This window comes from Macrotis lagotis, chromosome X (genome assembly GCF_037893015.1).
Source record: "Macrotis lagotis isolate mMagLag1 chromosome X, bilby.v1.9.chrom.fasta, whole genome shotgun sequence".
Classification (NCBI taxonomy): domain Eukaryota; kingdom Metazoa; phylum Chordata; class Mammalia; order Peramelemorphia; family Peramelidae; genus Macrotis; species Macrotis lagotis.
Window position 1 is genome coordinate 285,629,696 of NC_133666.1, and position 24,026 is coordinate 285,653,721.

The window sequence follows — 24,026 nt, forward strand, 5'->3', positions numbered from 1 at the left end:
ATTTTTTAAATGTCTTAACTCACTATTGACAGGTGAAATGTGGTTGGAACAATTCTGAGCTACTATCTTATACCTATTAGATTGACTAATAGGACAGAAAGAGAAAATGACCACCATGATCAGGTAGGATTTAAACCAGGTAGAGAAGAATGGTTCAACATTAGGAAAACACTCAACACAAATATATCAAAAGCAAAACCAACAGAAATCATATAATTATCTCAATAGATGATGAAAACATCTTTAATAAAATGCAACATCCATTCCTATCAAAACACTAGAACGTTTAGGAATAAATGGAATTTTCCTTAAAAATAAATAAATAGTATCTATTTAAAATCATCTACAAATATTATATGTAATGAAGATAAACTCAGAGCATTTCCAATAAAATCAGGGGTGAAAGAAGGCTGCCCATTATCACCATTACTATTCAAAAAATAGTTGTAGAAATGCTAGCAATAGCAATAAGAGAAAAAAGGAATTGAAGGAATCAGAATTGGTAATGAGGAAGTAAAACTTTCACTCTTTGTAGATGATATGATGGTATACCTAGAGAAAGAAGAAAATAATTTTTAAAACTCCTTGAAACAATTAGCAAATTCAACAAAGTAGTAGAATATAAAATAAACCCACATAAATCATCAGAATTTCTATATATGAACAACAAAGCCCAAGAGCAAAAGATAGAAAGAGAAATTCCATTTAAAGTAACTATAGGTAACATTAAATACTTGAGAATCTACCTCCCAAGACAAACCCAAAAACTGGATGAACACAATTATAAAGCAGTTCTAATCCAAATAAAGTCATATATAAATAATTGGGAAAATGTCATGCTCATGGTTAGGTCAAGTTAATATAATAAAAATGACAATTGTATCCAAATTAAATTACTTATTCAGTGCCATACCACTTAAACTACCAAATAACTATTTTACTGAGTTAGAAAAATTAGCAACAAAATTCATCTGTAGCAGCAAAAGGGCAAGAATAGCAAGGGAACTGATGGAAAAAAAAATGTAAAGGAAGGTAGCCTAGTTCTATCAAATCTAAAACTATACTAAAAAGTGGCAGTCATCAAAACTTCCTGGTACTGGTTAAGAAATAGAGTAATGGATTAGGATAGGTTCTAAAGAAGCCACAGTAAATGACTACAGCAATCTGTTATTTAACAAACCCAAAGACATCAGCTTCTGGGAAAAGAACTCATTATTTGACAGGAATTGTTGGGAAAACTGGGGCAGCTGGATTGTGCAATGGATAGAGTATTGGCCCTAGACAGGAGGACCTAAGTTCAAATCCAATCTCAGACACTTCATTTCCTAGTTGTATGAACTTTGGCTAATAACTTCACCCTATTGTCTTGCAAAAACTAAAAAAAAAATGTTGGGAAAACTGGAAAATAGTATGGCATAGATCCACATCCCACACCCTATAACAAAATAAGGTCAAAATGGGTAGAGAATTTAGACATAAAGAGCAATACCATAGCTAGACCATAGCTAGTAGGATTTAAACCAGGTAGAGAAGAATGATCAAGAAATACTCTATCTATCAGATCTATGGAAAGGGATAAATTTATGACCAAATGAGATTTAGAGCACATTATAAACTGCATAATGAATGATTTTGATTATATAAAATATAAAAGGTTTTGCACCAATAAAATGAAAGCTGCCAAAATTAGAATGAAACCAGAAAGTTGGGAAAAAATCTTCACAGCTAGGAATTCTGATAAAGGTCTTATTTCTAAGGTATATAGAGGAATTGCATCAAATTTATAAGGTCACAAGTCATTTCCTGATTGATAAATGGTTAAAAGGATATGAACAGACAGTTTTCAAATGAAGAAATTAAAGCAATATATAATCATACAAAAAATGCTCCAAATCATTATTGATTAGAGAATGCAAAATAAAACAACAATGAGGTATCATCTCACACCCATCAGATTGATCAAGATGAGGAAAAGGGAAAAAGATCAATGTTGGAGAGATTGTGGGAGGATTGGGACACTGATGTATTGCTGGTGGAGTTGTGAACAAATCCATCCTTTCTGGAGAGCAATATGGAACTATGCCCAAAGATCAATAAAACTATTCATTCCCTTTGACCTGGCTATTCCAATTCTAGGTTTATATCCAGAAGAAATTATAGAAAAAGGTAAAAGTCCTGAATTTTCCAAAATATTCATAGCAACTCTTTTGTAATGACAAAGAACTGGAAATTGAGGGGATGCCCATCAATTGGGGAATGGTGAAACAAAGTATGGTACATGAATACTATGGAATACCATAAATAGTTGGACTAGAGAAGCATGGAATAATTTATGGAATCTGATGCTGAAAGGAGTAGAACCACGAAAACAATGTACACATCAATAACAACACTGTGAGATGAACAACATTGATGGAAACAGCTCCTCTCAGCAGTCCAGAAAACTAGGACAACTGCTTTTGACTGGCTATAGACAATGTTATCCCTATCCAGAGGAAGAAAAACAAAACACACACACACACACACACACACACACACACACACACACAAGCAACCCTTATGAATATGATGAACACTTTATAATAATTATCTCTTATGTATCTTATGTATCTTTCCCTTGACCCTAATTCTTCATATCGAAAATAACTAATCTGTAAACATGTTTATCAAAATATGTATATACAATGCTAACCTAACTATTGTTCACCACTGAGGGGAGGGGGCTAGAAAGGGAGGGTGGAAGGAAATTTTGTAACTTAAAAATATACATGTGCATATCAATGAAAATAAAATTTTTTAAAATAAAAATAAACAACAAAAAAAGAAAGGGGATGACAAATGTTGGAGGGGATATTGGAAAAATGAGATATTAATGCACTGTTGGAGAAGTTGTGAAAGGATCCAACAATTCTCTAGAGCAAGTGCTATAAAACATGCCAACCCTTTGACCCAGCAATGTCACCATTAGGTCTATATTCCAGAAGAGATGAAAAACAAAAAATAAAAGTATCTATATGTTTGAGAATATTTATAGCACCTCTTTTCTGGAAATTAAGGGGATGCCCCTCATTTAGGGAATGACTCAACAATTGTAGTGTGTGATTAAGATGATATGCTGTTTGATTATAAATATAGAATCTATATCAGATTGGGGGAGAAGGGAGAAAGGGAGAAAAAGTGTAAAACTCAAAACCTTGTTAAAAAAGATTGGTAAAAAAAATTAAAAAATGATTGGTAAAATCTACTATCGCATGTAGTTGGAAAAACAAAATATTAAAAAAAGATGCAATGATGAACAAGATATTCTCAATCATAAACTTACAGGAGCAAATGCAAAGGGAAATGTACTATATACAACATTAACAGCAATGCTGTAGGTTGATCAGCCGTGAATGACTTACATTTTCTCAGCAGTGCTGTGAGTCAAGAGAACTATGAAGGATTTATGATAAAGAGTACTATCCATCCCAAAGACTAAGTTGATGGTGTCTGAATACAGATTGAATCATTAAAAAAAAGAGAGAAATGACATTAAAGAAGAGGCCTCAATCTCTTCTTTGCTTCATACTCTAAACACCCTGGAACTTTCCATCTGACAAAGTTGAAACCTTCCATCTGTGTTGTCTCCTCCATTAGAGTATAATCTGCTTTTCAGATCTTAAAGTCCTTGTCAAATCTATAGATAAGGTAGACATGATGAAATAAGAGATGGAGAGGCTCATAGGAAATAAAATGAATAAATTTGATTACATTAAACTGAAAAGATTTTGCTAAATAAAACCAATGTAGCAAAAATTAGAAGGAAAGCAGGAAACTGAGGAAAATGTTTACAACAATTTTTTTCTGATAAAGGATAGAGTCAAACTTATAAAAATAAAAGCCATTCCCCAATTGACAAATGGTCAAGGTATATAAACAGGCAGTTTTCAGAAGAAGAAATAAAAATTTCAATGTTCGTATGGAAAAATGCTCTACATTACTATTAGAGAAATGCAAATTGAAAAACTCTAAAGTGTCACTTCACACTTATCAAATTGGCTAACAAGACAGAAGGGGAAAATGATAAAAGCTGGAAGCAATGTGAAAAAATAGGTGCACTAATGCTGGTGGTGTAGTGAACCATTCTGGAAAACAATTTGAAACCAGACCCCAAAAACCTATAAAAGTATATATACCCTTCAAATCAGTAATACCACTACTAGGTTGTATTTGAAAAAGATCTGAGAAAAGGGCAAGGATCTATATGGACAGAGGACTAGCATAATTTGTGGCTATGACTACTGGGTTGCTTTGTAAATTCATGGGGACTATGTTTCCATAGAGAAGGGCAAATTTTGCTGCTGTTTGTTTTTTTAAAGGACAAATTAATCATTTGATTTTGACATTCAGAATCTATTAGAAACGTCTACAGACTTCTACAAGCAACCAATATCTAGAACTATGAAGATAAAGGCCATTTTACTTAAAAAAGAAAAGATGAAAATCTTTAACTGTGAAATATTCAATATCATCATCAATCAGAGCATCATCAAACACCTATTTTGGGTCTCTTCCCAAAGCCCCTCCATTTTGCTGATTTTTTCTACCTTTTTCAAATCCCTAAGAAGTGTTTCTCTCATAAAGTAAAAATGAAATTTATTGGAACAGTGAGGGAGTTATAAACAAGACATTATGAAAAATTAATGAAAAAGAATATATTGAACTCTTATACCTACTAGGTTCCAAGACCTATACTCAGCACTGCGGATAACAATTAGAGAAAAACAGCCTGTGATCCAGTTCACACTTGAGGGTGAGGGTGGAGGGAGAAAGAAAGACAACAAATAAAGAGATTTCCCTTGCTGGGTAAATGAAGATTTTTTTTAAAGTTCTAAGTTCTAAAAGTCATAAGAATGCACCAGAAGGGTAAGATGCCCAAGGCAGGCATCTTTAGATTCAGTAGTTCAGATGATATTGAGAAACTGCGGGGCGTGTAAGCAAGACAAATGGTAGAGCTAGAAAATCCTTAAAAAACATTGTCAGGACAGATGACAAGGTTTGTTTCACAGCCAATATTACCTGAAAGAAAAGTTGGTGATTCCCATAAATCCAAAGCATGTGAACAATCAAACAGTCTGGATTGGTTTCTAGGTGGTCGGGAATAAGAGTTGAACAAGTCAGAGTTCATTGGATCCAAGAAAGATGGGGATATCTACCTTCCTCTTATTTATTATTAGTACAGGTGAACAATTTCTAGTTGTTTGTAGTATGCATTTCTTTTTGGTTTGTGTCATTAAAGAAAATTTAAATTAGCATATAGAAAAACTGAGAAAACATATAAAGAAAATGACCAAAGATAGCCATGGAATACAGCGCTAACAGAAGGAAGGAGGAAAAAAGTAAAGAGAAAATGATCTGAAGATTACATTGCAAGGTTAAATAGAGTGACACTTTAACCTAAATATCAAGTATTGAGTCTTCTAATTTCCTATTTTAATTTCTTGGTAATGGTTGATTCTCAACATTGCCTTCAAATTTTGAACTGACAAATACATATTTCCACTCAATATCCATGTCTCACATCATATTATCCGGTTTAGTGAATTGGTCTCTGTAGACAGCATCTTTATTTTTACTTATTTCTCAATCATTTTCTTCACAGTTGCTAAACCAGACATTCATACTTTTAATAATAAGTTGGTTTTCTGTGCACACAATGAAGCTGTCTTTATTTTGGGTCTTTGCTTGTTCTATTCCTTTTCTCAACTGCTTCTATTGATGGTCTTTGGTTTGTCTATTGTCCAGAATGCATACTGTTTAGATCATGTTTCAGATCATGTTTGGATCTGGTCCCCAGTAGATACCAATTCCTCCTTGTGCCCCTTCTCTTTCATTACTTTTGCAGGCACCTTTGACAACATACTATGAGGTTCTGATCCCTGTTGTGGTTGCCTGTGCTGCCAACCATAGTCACAGCTCCTAGGATTGTTTTCAAATCATCTCTAGTCTCTCTATGGATTTGGTAGAAAAAGGAAGTTGAACTTCAAATTTCAGGTCAATAAGGTTAGAATCAACCGTTGTTCAGATTCTAAATTATATTCAATAGAGAGGTTTGTGGGCAAATAGAAATGAAAAGGGTGATCACTATGAGCCAGTAAGGGTTCATCAAAAATAATTTATGCTATGTCAAACTAAATATATTTCTTTTTGTTCACCTGCTAATGCTATTAATGTGGTTCATCTAGATTCAATTAGAACATTTTCATAATGTTTTTCATATATGTCTTTCACAATATCCTTATGGACAATATGGGTAGGGATTTGGAAGTGGTTGAATAACCAGGCCAAAATAATAAGTTTTAAAAGATCTGTGTCAACCTAAAAGGTTTCAAGAGCCCTGCCTAAGGGATTTGTCCTTGACTCTATTCTGTTCAATATTTTTAGCAGTAAATTGTATGGGTACATTGATGGCATACTTAACCAAATTTGCAAATGTCACAAACTTAGGAAGAATAGCAAACATGCTGAATAACCAAATTTGAATCCAAAAATCTATTAAGAGGCCTAGAATAAAGTACTTATTCTAATAAGGTTATACTAAATAACTATCTCTGTAGAGTCCTATATTTCAGTTCAAAAAAATAATCACCTGGTAGAGGTGACACCTGAGCTATGCTTTGAAGGAAGCAAGGGATTTTAAAGGACAGAGATGAGGAGGGAACACATTCCCAACATAGAGGACAGCCAGTACAAAGGCACAGAGGCAGTCGAATTTCTAATTGGAATGTTATGTATGGAGAACAGCAAGATGTCTAGTTTGTTAGGAATGTGTCACGAGCAAGACAGTGACATGAAGATATTCAATTGAAGTCATTATTTTTGTAGCAGGAATTCTGTGGGATTCAGTTTGAGAGGAGTCATTCAATAGTAAATATGGTCTTGAAGAGCATCTGAACACAAAGGAATGCTGTAGAGGGCAAAGCATTTGAGCTGCCTAATCTTTGCTCTTTGTGACTCCATGCAGAGCCTCTGATTCTTGCTGTTATCATGCCCTGTGATCACCAGGAGAAGGGGCAGACATCACAGAACCCTCTCTCCCCAGACCACTTACTGGCCAATCATGTGCTTCTGAAACAGGACACCATAAGACCAGACTGATGCTGAGCAAGAAGAGCCTCCGCCTGTCTCATTAATCCAATGAAAGCATAGCTTTACAGAGGGGACATAGCGTTCTACTCAGCAGGGCTATTCACGTGTGTCTGAGGGAGACAACATTGTTAGGTCCTGATGGCAAATCTGCATTCCCTGGACAGTCTGTCCAGATACTAGATAAACCTGAGCAAAGAATTTGCAAACAGGGACACTTTGTGGTTCAGAGGAGAACATTCAGCAAGAAATCAGAAGTTCTGCATTCTAGTTTCAGTTCTGCCACCTACCTTGTGACCTCCAGCAAATTATTTCACCTTCATGGATCTTATTTTTTTATCTGCAAAGATAGCTGGACTAGATCTACTCTAGGGTCCCTCCTGACTCTATCATTTTATAAAATGGACTCAACAAAATCTAGTAAGCACACCCTCTGATTTGTCATTTAAATATTTTATTTATTAAAAAAGAAATTATTTTGAAAGTTTGGAGGGTTTTGTTTTGTTTTGTTTCTCTTTTTTGTCTGTTTTTTTATGGGCAGCTATTGGGCTACATTCTTCATAATAACTACAGCTTTCAGAACATAAGGAAATGGTGAAGATGATGACTAGATCTCATTTGTTATATGTAAAATGAAGACAGAATAATATCTTGGTCATCAAAGGAAACAAATAGCTCTTGATTTCTTGTCTCATCTAGAATGCAGGTCTCTTTATACAAGAAAACTTGAACAACAATGACAAGAAGATTGAAAGAAAGCATAAAATAATATATTTTTTAAAAATTGTACCTCTCTCCTGGTATATTTTCCTCTCTACAAAATATTAATCATCATAATTAAAAGGTTTAACTCATAGAGTTATTGAGTATAGTGAAATTATGAATATAAAATGCTTTGCAAATCTTAATTTATGATATAATAGTAGTTATTGCCATTGTTATGTTTTGTACTACAAGTCAGCATTAATATGTTTGTTGTTTTCATTGATGGTAGTAACTTAAGATTATAAATTTAGAGGTAGAAGGGATATTAGAAGTTCTAGAATTAAATTACCATCTGCTTTAGGATAAAAAATATTCTGATTAGCAAAATAAATCAATAGGATGATTGAATAAATAAGTTTCATTGGTGACTTTTGTTTTTATATCAGCATCATTTCTGGAAATAGTCTCCATTATCCTTTTCCCATTCCAGAATCAAACCTTCCTGATTATACAAGAAAAACAACTATGCAAAAACATCTAGCATAGTAAGTGCGCTAGGATACATATACAACATTCTTCCCCAGAACACAAATGTGTTCTGTTAAGAGTTTGGCTTCCTTTCACTGAACTTTTCATTTACATTGTTGTAGATATTGTGTACATTGCTTTTCGAGTCCTGCTTATTTCAGTTGGTTTCATGCAAATGTTCCCATGGTTCTCTATTATTTGTCATTTCCCCATATTTGCCATTTCTTAGTATTATAGTATAATAATATTTAATTCAATTCATTGTAGTTTGTCCAAGAATTTCCAGTTCTTCTGCTACCATGAGAAGTGTAGTTATAAATATTTTGATAAATATTGGGGAACTTTGTTTCTGTCCTTGTTCTCCTTTTAATGTTTTCTGGGACAAAGGGCAGGAACAGTTTAAGCTTTATTGAATAATTACAAATTGATAGACAGAATGACTAGAGGAGTTTGCCACCCCAAAAAGACGTTAGCTTGCCTGTTTTTCTGTATCTCTCCAACAATGACTTTCCCTTTTTTGTGGGGTGGGGGCTAGGAAGGGAATTGCCATTTTGCAAGATGTGAAGTAAAAATCTTTTTACCATTTAAGTGTTATGGAATGACTTTGTCTTTTATGTATGTCAATTCTTATAGATCTAGGATATAAAAATTATTAATGATATTTGATATGAAGACTTTTTCTATTATAGAGTTTCAATTATCATTTGATTTTCATGGATTTTATTCAATAACAGTGTTTTCATTTTATGTAACTTAAAAGTTAGATTTTCTTTTATGGTCACTTCTTTGACTTGTTTAGTTAAGAATTATTCCCCAAACAGTCAACAAAATGATTGTTCAAACAAAGAGACCACAAGAGCTGAAATAAGCACAGAGTATTTGGGTATTAATATAACTACAATGTAGCTTTCTGAGGGTTTACAAATTTAACTACAAAAATGAATATGTTCTTTGGAGAACTGTTTGTTCATATCTTTTGACCATTTACTTATTGGTACATGGATGGAATATTTCTGTTCTATAAGAAAGAACTGGACGTAATGAATTCAGACAAATAAGGAAATACTCATATGAACTGATGCACAGTGAAGTAAGCAGAATCAGGAAAGTGAACTAAACACTGATTACAACATTGTAAATGGAAGGAACAAGCAATATAATAGAAACTGAATATTGCTAAATTGTAAAGACAAAAGAAGAAATATGAAAAGACACCTGCACTTCTTCCATCTTTTGCAGAGATGATGGGGTGGAGGCACCCTGCCTAGGAAACATTGTATAATATATCAGTTTTATCAAATAGTATTTCTGGGGTTTTTTTCTTGTTCTTCTTTTAAAAAAAAATCTTTAAGAAACTGGTCTCTGGAAGAAAGGTATTGTAGTTAAATAAGAACAAAAGTTATCAATGAAGATTTATTTATATATATATATATATATATATATAAATATATATATGCATGTGTGACTAAAAGAATTACATAATTATGGGGCTGCTAGGTGGCACAGTGGATAGAGCACCTGCCCTGGAGTCAGGAGGACCTGAATTCAAATCCTGCCTCAGACATTTAATAATTACTTAGGTGTGTGACCGTGGGCAAGTCACTTAATCCCATTGCCTTGCAAAAACTAAAAAAAAGAAAAAAAAAGAATTACATAATTGTTGCTGGATTAAATAGGACCATGGCTAAGGAAGTGAATTTTAAAAAGTAGACAGTGGAAGGCATTGAAAGAAGGTAGATCAAGGGTTGGTCCCAGAGTCAGGAAAATGTCAGTATAAGTCCTGCCTGCGTGATACTGGGTGAGGCATAACCTCTCAGGTCATCAGGAAATTTTCTTAAAACTATAAGTTTCTGACCACTGCCCATACCAATGAAATCACAGTTGGGATAAAATAAAATGTGGCATTATTAAACATTTGGTCAGAGAAGGAAAAGTAGGGGCAGGGAGGACATGATGAAAATGGTTTTTCAAGATCAATTCACTGAATAGGCAGTTTCCAGGTGAAGAAATTAAAGCTATTCATAGTCATTTGAAAAAGTCTTCCCAATCCTTATTGATTAGAGAAATGCAAATTAAAACAACTCTGAGAAACCACCTCACACCTATTAGGTGGCTAAAATGACAAAAAGGAAAATGATAAATGTTGAAGAGGGTATGGGAAAATTGGGACATTAATGTACTATTGATGGAGTTGTGAACAGATTCAGCCATTCTGGAGAGCGATCTGCAATTATGCCCAAAAGGCAATAAAACTGTTCATATTCTTTGATCCAGCAATAGCAAAACAAGATCTATATTTAAAAAGTCATAAAAAATTGGGAAAGCTTCACATTTTCAAAAATTTTATGGCAACTCTTTTTGAAATGGCAAAGAATTGGAAAATGAGAGAATGTCCAACATTTGGGGATTGGCTGAACAAGTTATGGTATATGAATGTTATGGAGTACTATTGTTCTCTAAGAAATCATAAATGGCTAGACTTTAGAGAAGCATGGAAAGACTTGCATGAACTAATGCTGAGTGAAGTGAGCAGAACCAGGAGAACATTGAACACATTAACAACATTGTGAGGTGATCAACTATGGTAGATGCAACTCCTCTCAGCAGTTCAGAGATCAAAGACCTTGCTATTCACATCCAGAGAAAAACTATGGAGTCTGAAAGCAGACTCACTTTAAAAAAAAAAAACAGGAAAAATCTTCTTTTATATTTTTCCTTTCTCATGTTTTTTTTCTTTCCCCTTAGTTTTAAATCGTCTTTCACAATATGACTAACATGGAAATATGTTAAACATGATTGTATATGAACAACTTTTACCAGATTGTTCAACACCATGGGTAAGAGGGGATAGGAAGGGTGGCAGAAAAATATGGAATTCATAAATTTGCAAATGGATAATTATTGAGAACTATCTATGCATGTGATTGGAAAAATAAAATAATATTTCAACAGTGATATGAAAAAGGGAAAGATAGAAGTCAAAGAGGTCAATCAGGTTGCCATTACAATAAGTTGAATGAAAGATGACCTTTTTTATTTCATTTTTTATTCTGAATGTTTTTTATTTTATTTTTTCAATTACATGCAGATAGTCTTCAAAATTCATCATCTTATAAGTTTTTGAGTCCATTTTTCTTTTTTCTTGATATTTCTTTCCAAATACATGTTGTGAAAGTTTTTCAATATTCATTCATATGTCTATGTATATTTTTAAGTTACAAAAATTTTCTTCCACCTTCCCTTTCCATCCCCCTCCCCTCAGCGGCAAACAGTCAGGTTAATATTGTACATATAGAATTTGTGTTAATCATGTTTACAGATTAGGCATTTGGTGTATGAGGAATTAGGATTAAGAGAAAGAAATACATAATAGATATTTTTAAAAAATTGAGTGTAGTGTTCATCAGATTCTGAAGGATTTTTGTTTTGTATTTCTTCCTCTGGATGGGGATAGCATTGTCCTTTGCTGTCTTAATAGGGTTGTTCTAGCTGTCTGAACTGCTGAGAGAACCTGCATCCATCAGTGTTGATCATCTCACAATGTTGCTGTTAACGTTTTCATTGTTCTCTTGGTTCTGTTCCCTTCATTCAGCATCAGATCTTATATTATATTCCAGGTTTCTCTAGAGTTCAACCATTTATGTTTTCTTATAGAACAATAGTATTTAATAATATTAATGTACCATAACTTGTTTTGCCATTCCCCAATTTATGGGCATCCCCTCAATTTCCAATTCTTTGCCACTTCAAAAAAGCTGCTATTTTGGAACATATGGGACTTTCCCTATTTTTTATTATTTCTTCTGGATATAGGCCTAGAATTAGAATTGCTGGGTCAAAGAGAATGAACAATTTTATTGTTCTTTGTTCCAAATTGCTCTCCAGAATGGTTAGATCAGTTCACAATTCCACCAGCATTCCAATCCTCCCACAACGTCTCCAACATTGATCATTTTCCCATTTTGTCATCTTAGCCAACCTGATAGGTGTGAGGTGATACCTCAGAGTTGCTTTGATTTACATTTCTCTAATCAATAATGATTTGGAGCATTTTTCATATGATTATATATAGCTTTAATTTCTTCATTTTAAAACTGCCTGTCCATATCCTTTCACCATTTATCAATTGGGGAATGACTAGCAATATGATAAATTTCATGCAGTTCTCTATATAATTTTAGAAATGAAACTTTTTCTGAACTTTATCAGAACTCCTGGTTGTGAAGATTGATTTCCAGCTTTTTTGCTTTCTTCTAATTCTGACAGCATTGATTTTATTAGTGCAAAACCTTCTTAATTTAATATAGTCAAAACCATTCATTTTGCAGCTTTATAATATACTCTATTTCCTCTTTAGTCATAAATTTGTCTCCTTTCCATAGATCTGATAGAGTATTTCTTGGTCTATTAATGTATTGATAGTGTCACCCTTTTATATCTAAATCTGGAACCCATTTTGACTTTATTTTGCTAGAGGTTGTGAGATGTAGGGGTGTATATCTAATTTTTGGCATGCTATTTTCCAGTTTTCCTAACAATTTTTGTCAAATAGTGAGTCCTTCTCCCAGAAGCTAATATCTTTGAGTTTGTCAAACAGTAGAATACTTTAGTTATTTACTACTGTTTCCTTTGAACCTATCCTAATCCACTGATCCATTACTCTATTTCTTAACCAGTACTAGGCAGTTTTGATGACTGGCACTTCATAGTATAGTTTTAAATCTGGTAGAGCTAAGTCACCTTCCTTTACACTTTTTTTATCAGTTCCCTTGCTATTCTTGATCTTTTGTTGCTCCAGAAGAATTTGTTACCATTTTTTCTAGCTTCATAAAATAATTATGTGGTAATTTGATTGTCATGGCACTGAATAATTGATTTAATTTGAATAGAATTGTCATTTTTATTATATTAGGTCAACCTAACCAGGAACAACCGACATTTTTACAGTTATTTAGAACTAACATTATTTGGGTGATAAGTGCTTTATAATTGTGTTCATACGGCTTCTGAGTTTGTCTTGAGAGGTAGATTCCCCAAAATTTAATGTTATCTATAGTTACTTTAAATGGAATTTCTCTTTCTTTCTTTTGCTCTTGGGTTTTGTTGTTCATATATATAGAAATGCTGATGATTTATGTGGGTTTATTTTATATTCTGCTACATTGCTGAATTTGTTCATTGTTTCAAGGAGTTTTTTAGATGATGTTCTCAGGTTCTATAAGTATACCATTATATCATCTGCAAAGAGTGAAAATTTTGCTTCCTAATTGCCAAATCTGATTCCTTCAGTTTCTTTTTCTTCTCTTCTAATACTGTATTGAATAGTACCGGTTATTATGGGCATCTTATAAATGAGAAAGTTCATATGTATTATCAATATCTTCTTCCCATGCAGGAATACAAACAATTCAACATCATTAAGTTCCTCATAGTTAGTCCTTTTCATCCATCCTCTCTATGGTTTACCAGAGTCCTGTACTTGAAGATAAAACTTTCTGTTAAGTTCTGGTTGTTTCAATAGGAAAGTTATAAAGTACCCTATTTCATTGAAAGTCCATCTTTTACCCTGAAAGAGGATTCAGTTTTGCTGGATAGTTGATTCTTGACTGTAAACCAAGATCTTTTACCTTCTGGAATATCCTATTCCAAGCCCTATGAGGCCTTAATGTAGATGCTTCCAGATCCTGTGTAATCCTGACTATAGAGCCATAGTAGTTGAATTTTTTTGTTTCTGGCAGCTTTTAGTATTTTCTCTTTGACATGGGAATTTTGGAGTTTGGATATAATATTCCTGGAAGTTTTTCTTTTGGGATTTCTTTCAGGAGATGACTGGTGAATTCCCAAAATTTATGTTTTACCCTCTGCTTCTAGGATCTCAGGGCAATTTTGCTGTATTATTTGTTGAAAAATGAAGTCTAGGTTAGGGTTTCAGATAGCCCAATAACTTTAAAATTATGTCTTCTGGATCTGGTTTTGAGGTCAGTTGTTTTATCAATGAGATATTTCACATTTTCTTCTAATTTTTGGCTTTTTTGGAAGAGTTTTATTTCTTCCTTTATCTTCTTCCTTTTATTTCTTCCTTTCACAAAGTCATCAGCTTCCTTTAGTTCCATTCTGCATTTGAAGTAGCTATTTTCTTCAGAGACTTTTTTTATCTCCTTTTCCAGTTGGCCAATTCTGCTTTTTAAGGCATTTTTCTCCTTATTTGCCTTTTGTTTTGCTTTTTCCATTTGGCATAAACTGGTTTTTAACATATTATTTTCTTCAGTATTTTTTTGCATTTCTTTCACCAAACTGCTGATTTGGTTTTCATGATTTATCTGCATCTCTCTCATTTCTCCTCCCAATTTTTCCTCTACCTCCCTTAATTGCTTTTCAAAGTCTTTTTTGAGCACATTCATAGGCTGAGTCCACATTCTATTTCTCTTAGAGGCTCTGGATACAGAAGCTTCAAGTTTGTTATCCTCTGTATCTTCCATGGGACCCAAGTAATTTTCTCTGGTCATATCCTTTTTTCTTTTGTTTGCTCATTTCCGCAGCCTAAGACTAATTTACCACACTTCCAAGGCTTTGGGGGGTTTGGGGGATACCCCACTGGGACCTTTATTCTCTTGCCTGTGCTTTGATATATAGATGACCAAAGGCACTCCCCTCTGCCCTGGAGCTGTGAGGAGGAAACCTGCTAGGCTATCTTATTATGGAAGCCCAAACTGCAACCTGGATATGAGTATGGGCAAACAGTTGAGTCCTGCCCCAGGAAGAGCAGAGATTTCTGCAATCTCCCCCTACCCTTTACCATTTGTGAGCTGCAGGCTGGTTTCCCCAATTCCCACTGCAGGTTCTGACTGCAGGGCGGTTCTAAGGCCGGTGCTCCCTCACTCTGGTGCAGCAGAGTTCTCTTACTGCCCCTTCAAGCTGTTCCTGATGATCCCTGGGCTGCCCTGCCCTACACTGTGGCTGCTGCTTTCTTCCAACCCCGGATCCTGGTGAAACACACCTTTCCTGTTGACCTTCTAAGTTGTCTTGGACTGGGAAATTGTATCACTCAGACTTTCTATGGTTTCTGCCCCTCTAAATGTTGAATAGAGGCATAATTTGACAGCTTTTGGAGTTTTGGGGGGAATGAGTTTCAGGGAAATCCTGCCTTCATGCCACCATCTTGGCTCTGCCCTCCTTTCTAGTGTTTTTAATAGGAATGGATGTTATATTTTTTTCAAAGGCTTTTTCAGCATCTATTGATATAATCATATGATTTCTGTTAATATTTTCCTAATATTGAACCATCTCTGCCTAACTGATATAAATTCTACCTGATCATGGTGTATTATCCTAGTAATAACTTGCTTTAATCTCATTGTTAAAATTTTATTTAAAATTTTTGCATCAATGTTCATTAGAAACACAGGTCTATAATTTTATTTCTCTATTTTAATTCTTCCTTGTTTAGGTATCAGCACTATGTTGGAGTCTTAAAAGGAATTTGGCAGAACTCCTCCTATTTTTTAAAAGTTTATATGCGGAATAGAAATTAATTGTTCCTCAAATATTCAGTAGAATTCGTTTGTAAATCCATCTGGACCTGGAGACTTTTTCTTTGGAAGTTTATTGATGATTTCTTCAATTTCTTTTAATGAAATGGGGTTATTTAAGTGTGTTATTTCTTCTTCTGTTAATCTGGACAGTTTGCATTTTTTGTAAATATTCATCTATTTCATTCACGTTATCAAATTTATTGTCATATAGTTAAACAAAGTAGCTCTGAATTGTCTCTTAATTTCCTCCTCATTTGGGAGTAGTTCATCCTTTTCATTTTTGATACTAGTAATTTGGTTATCTTCTTTCTTTTTTAATCAGATTAATCAAAGGTTTCTTCAATTTTCACTTTTTCAGAAAATAACTCAGTTTTATGTATTAGATCAATGTTTTCTTGATTTCAGTTTTATTGATCCCTCCCTTGATTTTCAGAATTTCTAATTTTGTATTTAATTAGGGATCTTTAATTTGCTCTTTTTCTAGCTTTTTTAGTTGCATTCCCAATTCATTCTCCTCTTTCTCTATTTTATTCATATAATCATTTAGAGATATAAAGTTTCCCCTCAAAACTACCTTGGCTGTATCCCATAAATTTTGGTTTGATGTCTCATTATTTTCATTTTCTTAGATATAATTATTGATTATTTCTATGATTTGCTGTTGATCCACTCATTATTTAAAATTAAGTTATTTAATCTCCAGTTTTCCCTGACAATTCCCTGCATGATGTTTTCTAGATTCTTTTTCTAATCTAGGTTTTCTAGTAGTTCAATGATTCATTAATTATCTCTCCTGTATCTATTTTTCAGGTTGTTTGTTTTTTTCCTAAATGGTACTTTATATTTTCTCCAATTTTCTTAGACTTTTTATTTTGTTTGATGGAATCTTGTAGTCTTGTAGATTCATTGGTTTCTATTTGTTCAATTCTAATTTTTAAGGCTTTATTTTCCTCAATTAGCTTTTGTATTTCCTTTTCCAGTTGGTTATTTCTACTTTTAAGGAAGCTTAATACTTTGGTCAATTTTTCTTAATTTTCCTGCAAGACTCTCATTTCTTTTTTTCCCATTTTTCTTCTTCCTCCTCTCTTCTTTTGTTTTTAAATTCTTTTTAAAGCTCTTCTATGAATTTTTGGATTTGAATCTAATTCATCGATTCTTTTGAGACTTTCCCTGTAAGTAATTTTCATTGATTTCTTCTTCCAACATGGTATTGTTAATATCTTTATCTGCACTTTATAGTGAGCACTCTTTAGCTTTTTTTGCTCATCTTTGTTGTTTTAGCTCTGCTCCTGGGGAATAGGGAGTATACATCCAAGCTTTTCTAGGGTTGGGGTCTGATTCCTGATTTGTTGTTGGTCAAGGTGTTGCCTATGCAGTCTAGGCCATGCCTTTGCAGAGGTTTATTTCCTCCTTTATCTTCAGCTTCTGTCTATGCAGTGGTTTGTCCCCAACCCAGTCTTGTTTTTTTTCCCCTAGTATTCCCAGAATTTAGACTTTGTTGGGGGTTGGCACCCTCCCTGATGACTTGTTATCTAGCTGCCAGGACCTATGCTGTTGTCGAGTTATTGGAACCTGGACTGCACTGTGGCTTAAAGCTTCCCATTGGCTTTCCCCTTCTCTAGCTTTACTCGGCTTTACTTCCCCTTTCCCCATAAAGAGACAGACCTTCACTGAAGATCCTCCATGATATCTATCATTGAAAACTTCTTTGGATCTTCTCTTTTTCTTTGTGGGATCTGTAACTTTTTTTTAAATTTATTTTTATTAAAGATATTATTTGAGTTTTACAATTTTCCCCCCAACCTTACTTCCCTCCCCTCCACCCACCCCCCACGGAAAGCAATCTGTCAGTCTTTACTTTGTTTCCATGTTGTACCGTGAGCAAAATTGGGTGTGATGAGAGAGAAATCATATCCTTAAAGAAGAGACAAGAAGTCTAAGAGGTATCAAGATCAGACAATAAGATATCTGTTTTTTTTTCTAAATTAAAGGGAATAGTCCTTGAACTTTGTTCAAACTCCACAGCTCCTTATCTAGATATAGATGGCACTCTCCTTTGCAGACAGCCCCAAATTGTTCCCAATTGTTGCACTGATGGAATGAGCTAGTCCTTCAAGGTTGAACATCACTCCCATGTTGCTGTTAGGGTATACAGTGTTTTTCTGGTTCTGCTCATCTCACTCAGCATCAGTTCATGCAAATCCCTCCAGGCTTCAAAGAATTGGAAATCAAGTAAATGTCCTTCAACTGGGGAATGGATCTGTAGCTTTAATGTCAGTGCAGAAGCTTCATTTATCTTTGATAAGGAAAAGCTCTGAGAGCATATTAGCTTCACGCTGCCATCTTGGCTCTGCCCTGGAAGTTGAGTTCATTTCTCTGCCACCTTCCCTTTCCACTCCCCTTTCCATCAAAACAAGTAATCTGATGTAGGTTATACATGTACAATCATTTTCAACACATTTCCATTTTGTTGTTCATTTTCTGAACTTTTCCATCTTTCCTACAACAAGCTTCTCACTTTGGATATATAGATGTCTCTCTGGTAAATAGGAAACCCTTGATCCAGACCAACATTTCATGAGGTGCCTAAGTCATGCTCCCTTTATTCTTGGTTTCACTCTTCCTTCTCCAAACTTCTTCTACACCACCCCACCAAAAGTCTTGTCTTTGTGGGTCCCTTACCCTCACCTCCATTCTACTTTCTAGTTTCCATTTATATGTTATCTTCAATTATTAGAATATAAGATTCTTTAGGATTGATACCATCTTCTTTGTATTTGTACCCCCATAGCTTTGAAACTTTGGAATCATTTGTGAGACTTAGGAGACAATGACACAGGACAGCCCAGCATGGTCTGCCCAGATGAAAAAAAGACTCTGTGAACAAAGGGTAAATTGCAGTAGCTTAAACGACTGACATATCTCCACTCCAAGTGAGCATATTGACTATTTGTGCCTAGCCTGGAGTTGAGCCTTTTGAGTTCATATTGATCTATACAGCCACAGTCAGATACACTTTGCCTTGACCCTAACATAATGAAGCCATTTTGGACAACAATAAATTTCCATAGCTTAGTAAAGTTCCTGCACATAGTATGTACTTAATGATCTATCTATCTATCCATCTATCTATCTCTATCACAATGTGAAAGGCTTGTCAAAGTTCTAAAATATTATCCTCATTCAGGGATTATTATCCATGAATACTCATAAAAACTATTACTAGATATTCATTCTTTTTCAGTATTGCCTGTTCCATCAACATGATGGTTCATTATTTAAATACAAACATTCCTAGGAGAGGTAAAATATTAAACTGTCATCACAGAATTATACCTTATGAATTTGTTCTAAATTACTTTATCCACAACAAAGCTCACATATAAATTTGAGGGTTGTAATGAAGCTTGGATGTCATCTTGTCTGATCCACACATTTCATTTATTCTCTTTAATTTTTGTTTATATTTTTAGTTCCAAGGTACCTCTGTCACTCTCTTCCTCTCAACCCTGCACTAGAGAAGGTCAACATTTGACATAAACAGGTGAAACTATAGAATTCATTCTCTGGAAATGAAGAGCATCTTTCTTCACAGTGTCTTTGTAGTTGATTTTAATATTCATATTATAGAGGATAATTAAGTCATTCACTTCACTCTTGAAATTGCTGTTATAGAAACAACATTATCTTAGTTCTGCTCATTTTACTTCATTATTTCATGCAAGTCATTCCATAGTTGCTGCTTTTTTTTTCTAAAATCAATCTGTTCATCATTTCTTATGGCACAATAGTATTCCATCATAATAATCTACTATAATTTATTTAACCATTCCTCAATTGATGGGCATCCCCTTAATTTCCAGTTTTTTTGCTATAGATATTTTGTTTATTTTTTTCTCTGATTACCTTGGGAAACAGACCTAATAGTGGTATTGCTAGGTCAAAGAGTATATACAGTGTATAACTCTTTGGACATAATTTCTGATTACTGTCCAAAATAGTTCAGGTCACAGTTCCACCAGCAGTGTATCAGTTTCCCAATTTTTTTACATGCCCTGCAACATTTGTCAATTTCCCATCATATCATTTTAGCCAGTATGTTAGGTATAAGATGATATCTCAAAGTTGCAATGGTCTCATTTCTCTAAATAATGATTTAGAGAATTTTTTCATGTGACTACATATAGTTTTTATTTCTTCTTCCCAAAATTATCTGTTAATTAATTTGACAGAGTTCTCTATATTTGAGATATCTGAGAATCTTTCTGGATCTTTTTTTTTCTTTTACCAATCTGTCTGGATCTTTTTTTCTTTTACCAATTTTACCAATTTTCTACTCTTCTAATCTTGGCTATATTGATTTCATTTGTATATTAGTATGTTTTTTATTAGTATATTTTTAAAAAATTTAAAGTAATCAAAATTATTCATTTTATACCTCACACTGCTCTCTCTTGTTTATTCATAAATTATTTTCCTATCCATAAGTCTGATAAGTAAGTAATATGATTCATGTTCTTCTAATTTACTTATATCCCTTCATCAAATGCCAAACCTTTTTTATTCTAAGTAGATGTTTTTTAACATTTTAATGGAAAAATCCAATTATACCCATGCTATCCAGTACTTTGAATAGGAATAAATGATGTATTTTGTCAATTTTTTTCTGCATCTATTGTTACTAATATATGATTTGTTTCTTTTGTTATTGATGCATTAAATTATTATATTGGCCCAGCCAAACCATACTGAACCAGTCTTATACTTTCATTTAGTATAATTCCCATTTGTTTCATAAAAAGAGTTTGGTAGGGCTCCTATGCCTGTCTTTCCAAATGATTTATTTAATTTTGGAATAGATTGATCTTTTATTGTTTAATAAAATTCATTTGTAAATTCATCTGATCTTAATTTTTTTTCTTAGGCAACTCATTTATGGTTTGTTCCATTTCTTCCAATTCATTTAAACTATAAAATTTATTCATATATAATTTGGCAAAATAACTCTTAATACTTGCTTTAATTTCTTTTTTATTTTTTTTAGGTTTTTGCAAGGCGAATGGGGTTAAGTGGCTTGCTCAACACCACACAGCTAGGTAATTATTAAGTGTCTGAGGCCGGATTTGAACTCAGGTATTCCTGACTCCAGGGCCAGTGCTCTATCTACTGTGCCACCTAGCTTCCCTTACTTGCTTTAATTTCATCTTCATTAGTGAAGTATTTACTCTTTTCATTTACAAACTAATGATTTGATTTTCTTTTTCACTTTTTAAAAAATCACATTAAACAATGGTGTATTTAATTTTGCTTTTTTTCCCCATAAAAGAAACTCAGTTTTATTTATTAATTCAATGGTTTTCTTACATGTAATTTTATTAATTTTGCCTTTAATTTTCAGGGTTTTATATTTTATGTTTAATTGGGGATTTTTAATTTACTCCTTTTCTAGTTTTTTTTTTCAAATTGCATAACCATGTCATTAGTCTTATCTTTCTCTATTTTACTGTTGTAAATTTTCAGAGATATACTTAATATATAATTAATATATAAGCATATATTAAAATAATTAATAAAAGATAATTACTTTTTGCTATAACATATAAGCTTTAAAATGCTATCTCATTATTAGCTTTTAATAAAATTATTTCTATGACATATTCTTTATCCCATTCATTCTCTAAGATTAGATTACTTAGTCTCCAATTAATTTTTAATCTGTGCTTCTATGGCTCTTCATTAAATTTCATTTTTATTGCATTGCAATCTGAAAAGGATACATTTAAGATTTCTTATTTTTGCATAAATTTTTTGTGCCCTGATGCATAGTTTATTTTGTAAAGACAGACCATGTGCCACTGAGAAAAAGTTATATTTCTCTCTATTCACATTCAATTCTCTCCAGTTTATCATATCTAGCTTATCTAAGATTCTCTTCTTGTCCTTAACATCTTATCTATTTTTGGTTAGATTTGTCTAGTTTTGAGAAAGGAAGATGGAAGTCCCACTACTATAAGTTTGCTATCTATTTCCACCTATAATTCATTTATGTCTTCCTTTTAAAATCTGGATGTTAAGGTGTTTGATGCATATATGTTTAGCACTGATATTATTTCATTATGTTACCTTTTATTAATGCAGTTTTCCTGCTTATTTTTTTAAAAAAATCTATTTGGCCTTGGGCAAGCCACTTAACCCCATTTGCCTTGTAAAATCCTAAAAAAAAATCTATTTTAACATTAATTTTATCTGAGATCATGATTTTTGCTTTTACATTAGCTGAAGCATAAAAATTCTAATCCAGTTTTTAAATTTTTTTCTATATATGCTTCTAGTTTTAAATGTATTTAAAAGCATATTGGTAGGTTTTGATTTTTAATCCATTGTGTTCTACATTTCCATTTTCAGTGAGTTAATTCACTTCATATTCAAAGGTATAATTACACACCCTTCTAAGAGTTACCCCCTTTTCAAATCACTTGACCTCCTATTTCTCTATTGTTAAGATTTTATACCCTACTGGATGCATATGCTATTTCTTCTTTATCTCAGTTCCTATAAGAAGAAGATTCCTGTAATAAGTGCCTTCCATCCCATTCTCTACTGCATTGTTTCAGTTCTTACATTAACCTCTCTTTTTGTTGAATGGATTATTTTTGATGGCAAACCCAGCTCCTTTAATCTATGGAATATTATATTTCATGCCCTTTGATCTTTGTTACCCTTACAGAAGCTCCATAGCATTTAAATTATTTTTTCCTAGTTGTTTGTGATGTTTTGTACCTCACTTGAGAGCTTTGATTCTCAGCTATAATGTTACTGTGATCTTTCATTTGGGGATCTCTTTCAGGAAGTGATCAGCGTATTTTTAAATTTTCTATTTTACCCTCTAATTCTAAAACTTCAGGTAAATTTTCCGTAATAATTTCTTGAAGTAGAGGCAGCTAGGTGGTACGGTGGATAGAGCACTGGCCTTGAAGTCAGTAGTACCTGAGTTCAAATCCAGCTTCAGACACTTAATAATTACCTAACCGTGTGGCCTTGAGCAGGCCACTTAACCCTATTATCTTGCTAAAACTGAAAAAAAAAATTTCTTGAAGTATAGTCTGGACTCTGTTTTTGGTCATAACATTCAGAATATCCAAGCTGTTGTTATAATATTTTATATTCTCTTCTAGTTTCTCTTTTTTATTTGATTATTTTTTTTGATGTCATGAAAACATCATTTCTCAGTTTTTGTCCAGTTCTAATTTTTAAAGTTATTTTCTTCCTAAGTTTTTGGATCTATTTCTAATTGACTTTCTTTTCTTAATTTTCTTGATTTTCTTGCATTACTCTTTTTTTCTTTTCCCAATTTTCTTCAACTTCTTTTATGTGATTTTAAAGTCCTTTTAAAATCCTCTCAAGAATTCTTTCAGGCTAGTGTTCATTTTACATTTTTCTTTGAAGCTTCACAGGTAGTTATTTTTACTTCATTGTCTTCTTCTAAGTTTGAACTCTGATTTTCTCTTTCACCATCTGCTATTTTTTTAAATAATCTAGTTCTTAGCTGTTAACTTCATGTTAAAAAATGGGCTCTGCTCCTGGAACATGGAGGGCAATGTCTTAATCTTTAGTTTTTTCATGCTATTGTTTTCTGAATTCTGTCTGAGATCTTCGAGTTTTTATTTTTTCCAGTGTTCTATGATCTGAGGTCAGGTATAATCATGTCTATGAGTGACTTCATATACTTCTCTCCACCTCTGAGTCCTGACTAGGCTCCTAATATCACTACCTCTACAGAAGCTCTTGTTCTTCGTAGTCCCTCAGACAGCTCTAAGCATTACCACTACCATCAGACACTTTGCCCCTTTGCAACCACAGACTTTGCTCCTCCTTACCCATAGTCACAGTCTGGGACCATATCTGGTCCTCACCCCAGAAAGGGATCTGATCAGCTGCTTAACCACCATTATTTTAAGATACATGCAGAAAAATTTGGGAGAGCCAGGCAATTTCATGTCTTATTCTATTATCTCCCCTCTATTTCTTCTCCAACAACATTTTATAAACAATGAAACTTGGATTCAATTAAGTGCCAAAATGTGACTAATATATCATACTAGGTGAAGGAATCTGGAGAAATTGAGACTTTTTGAC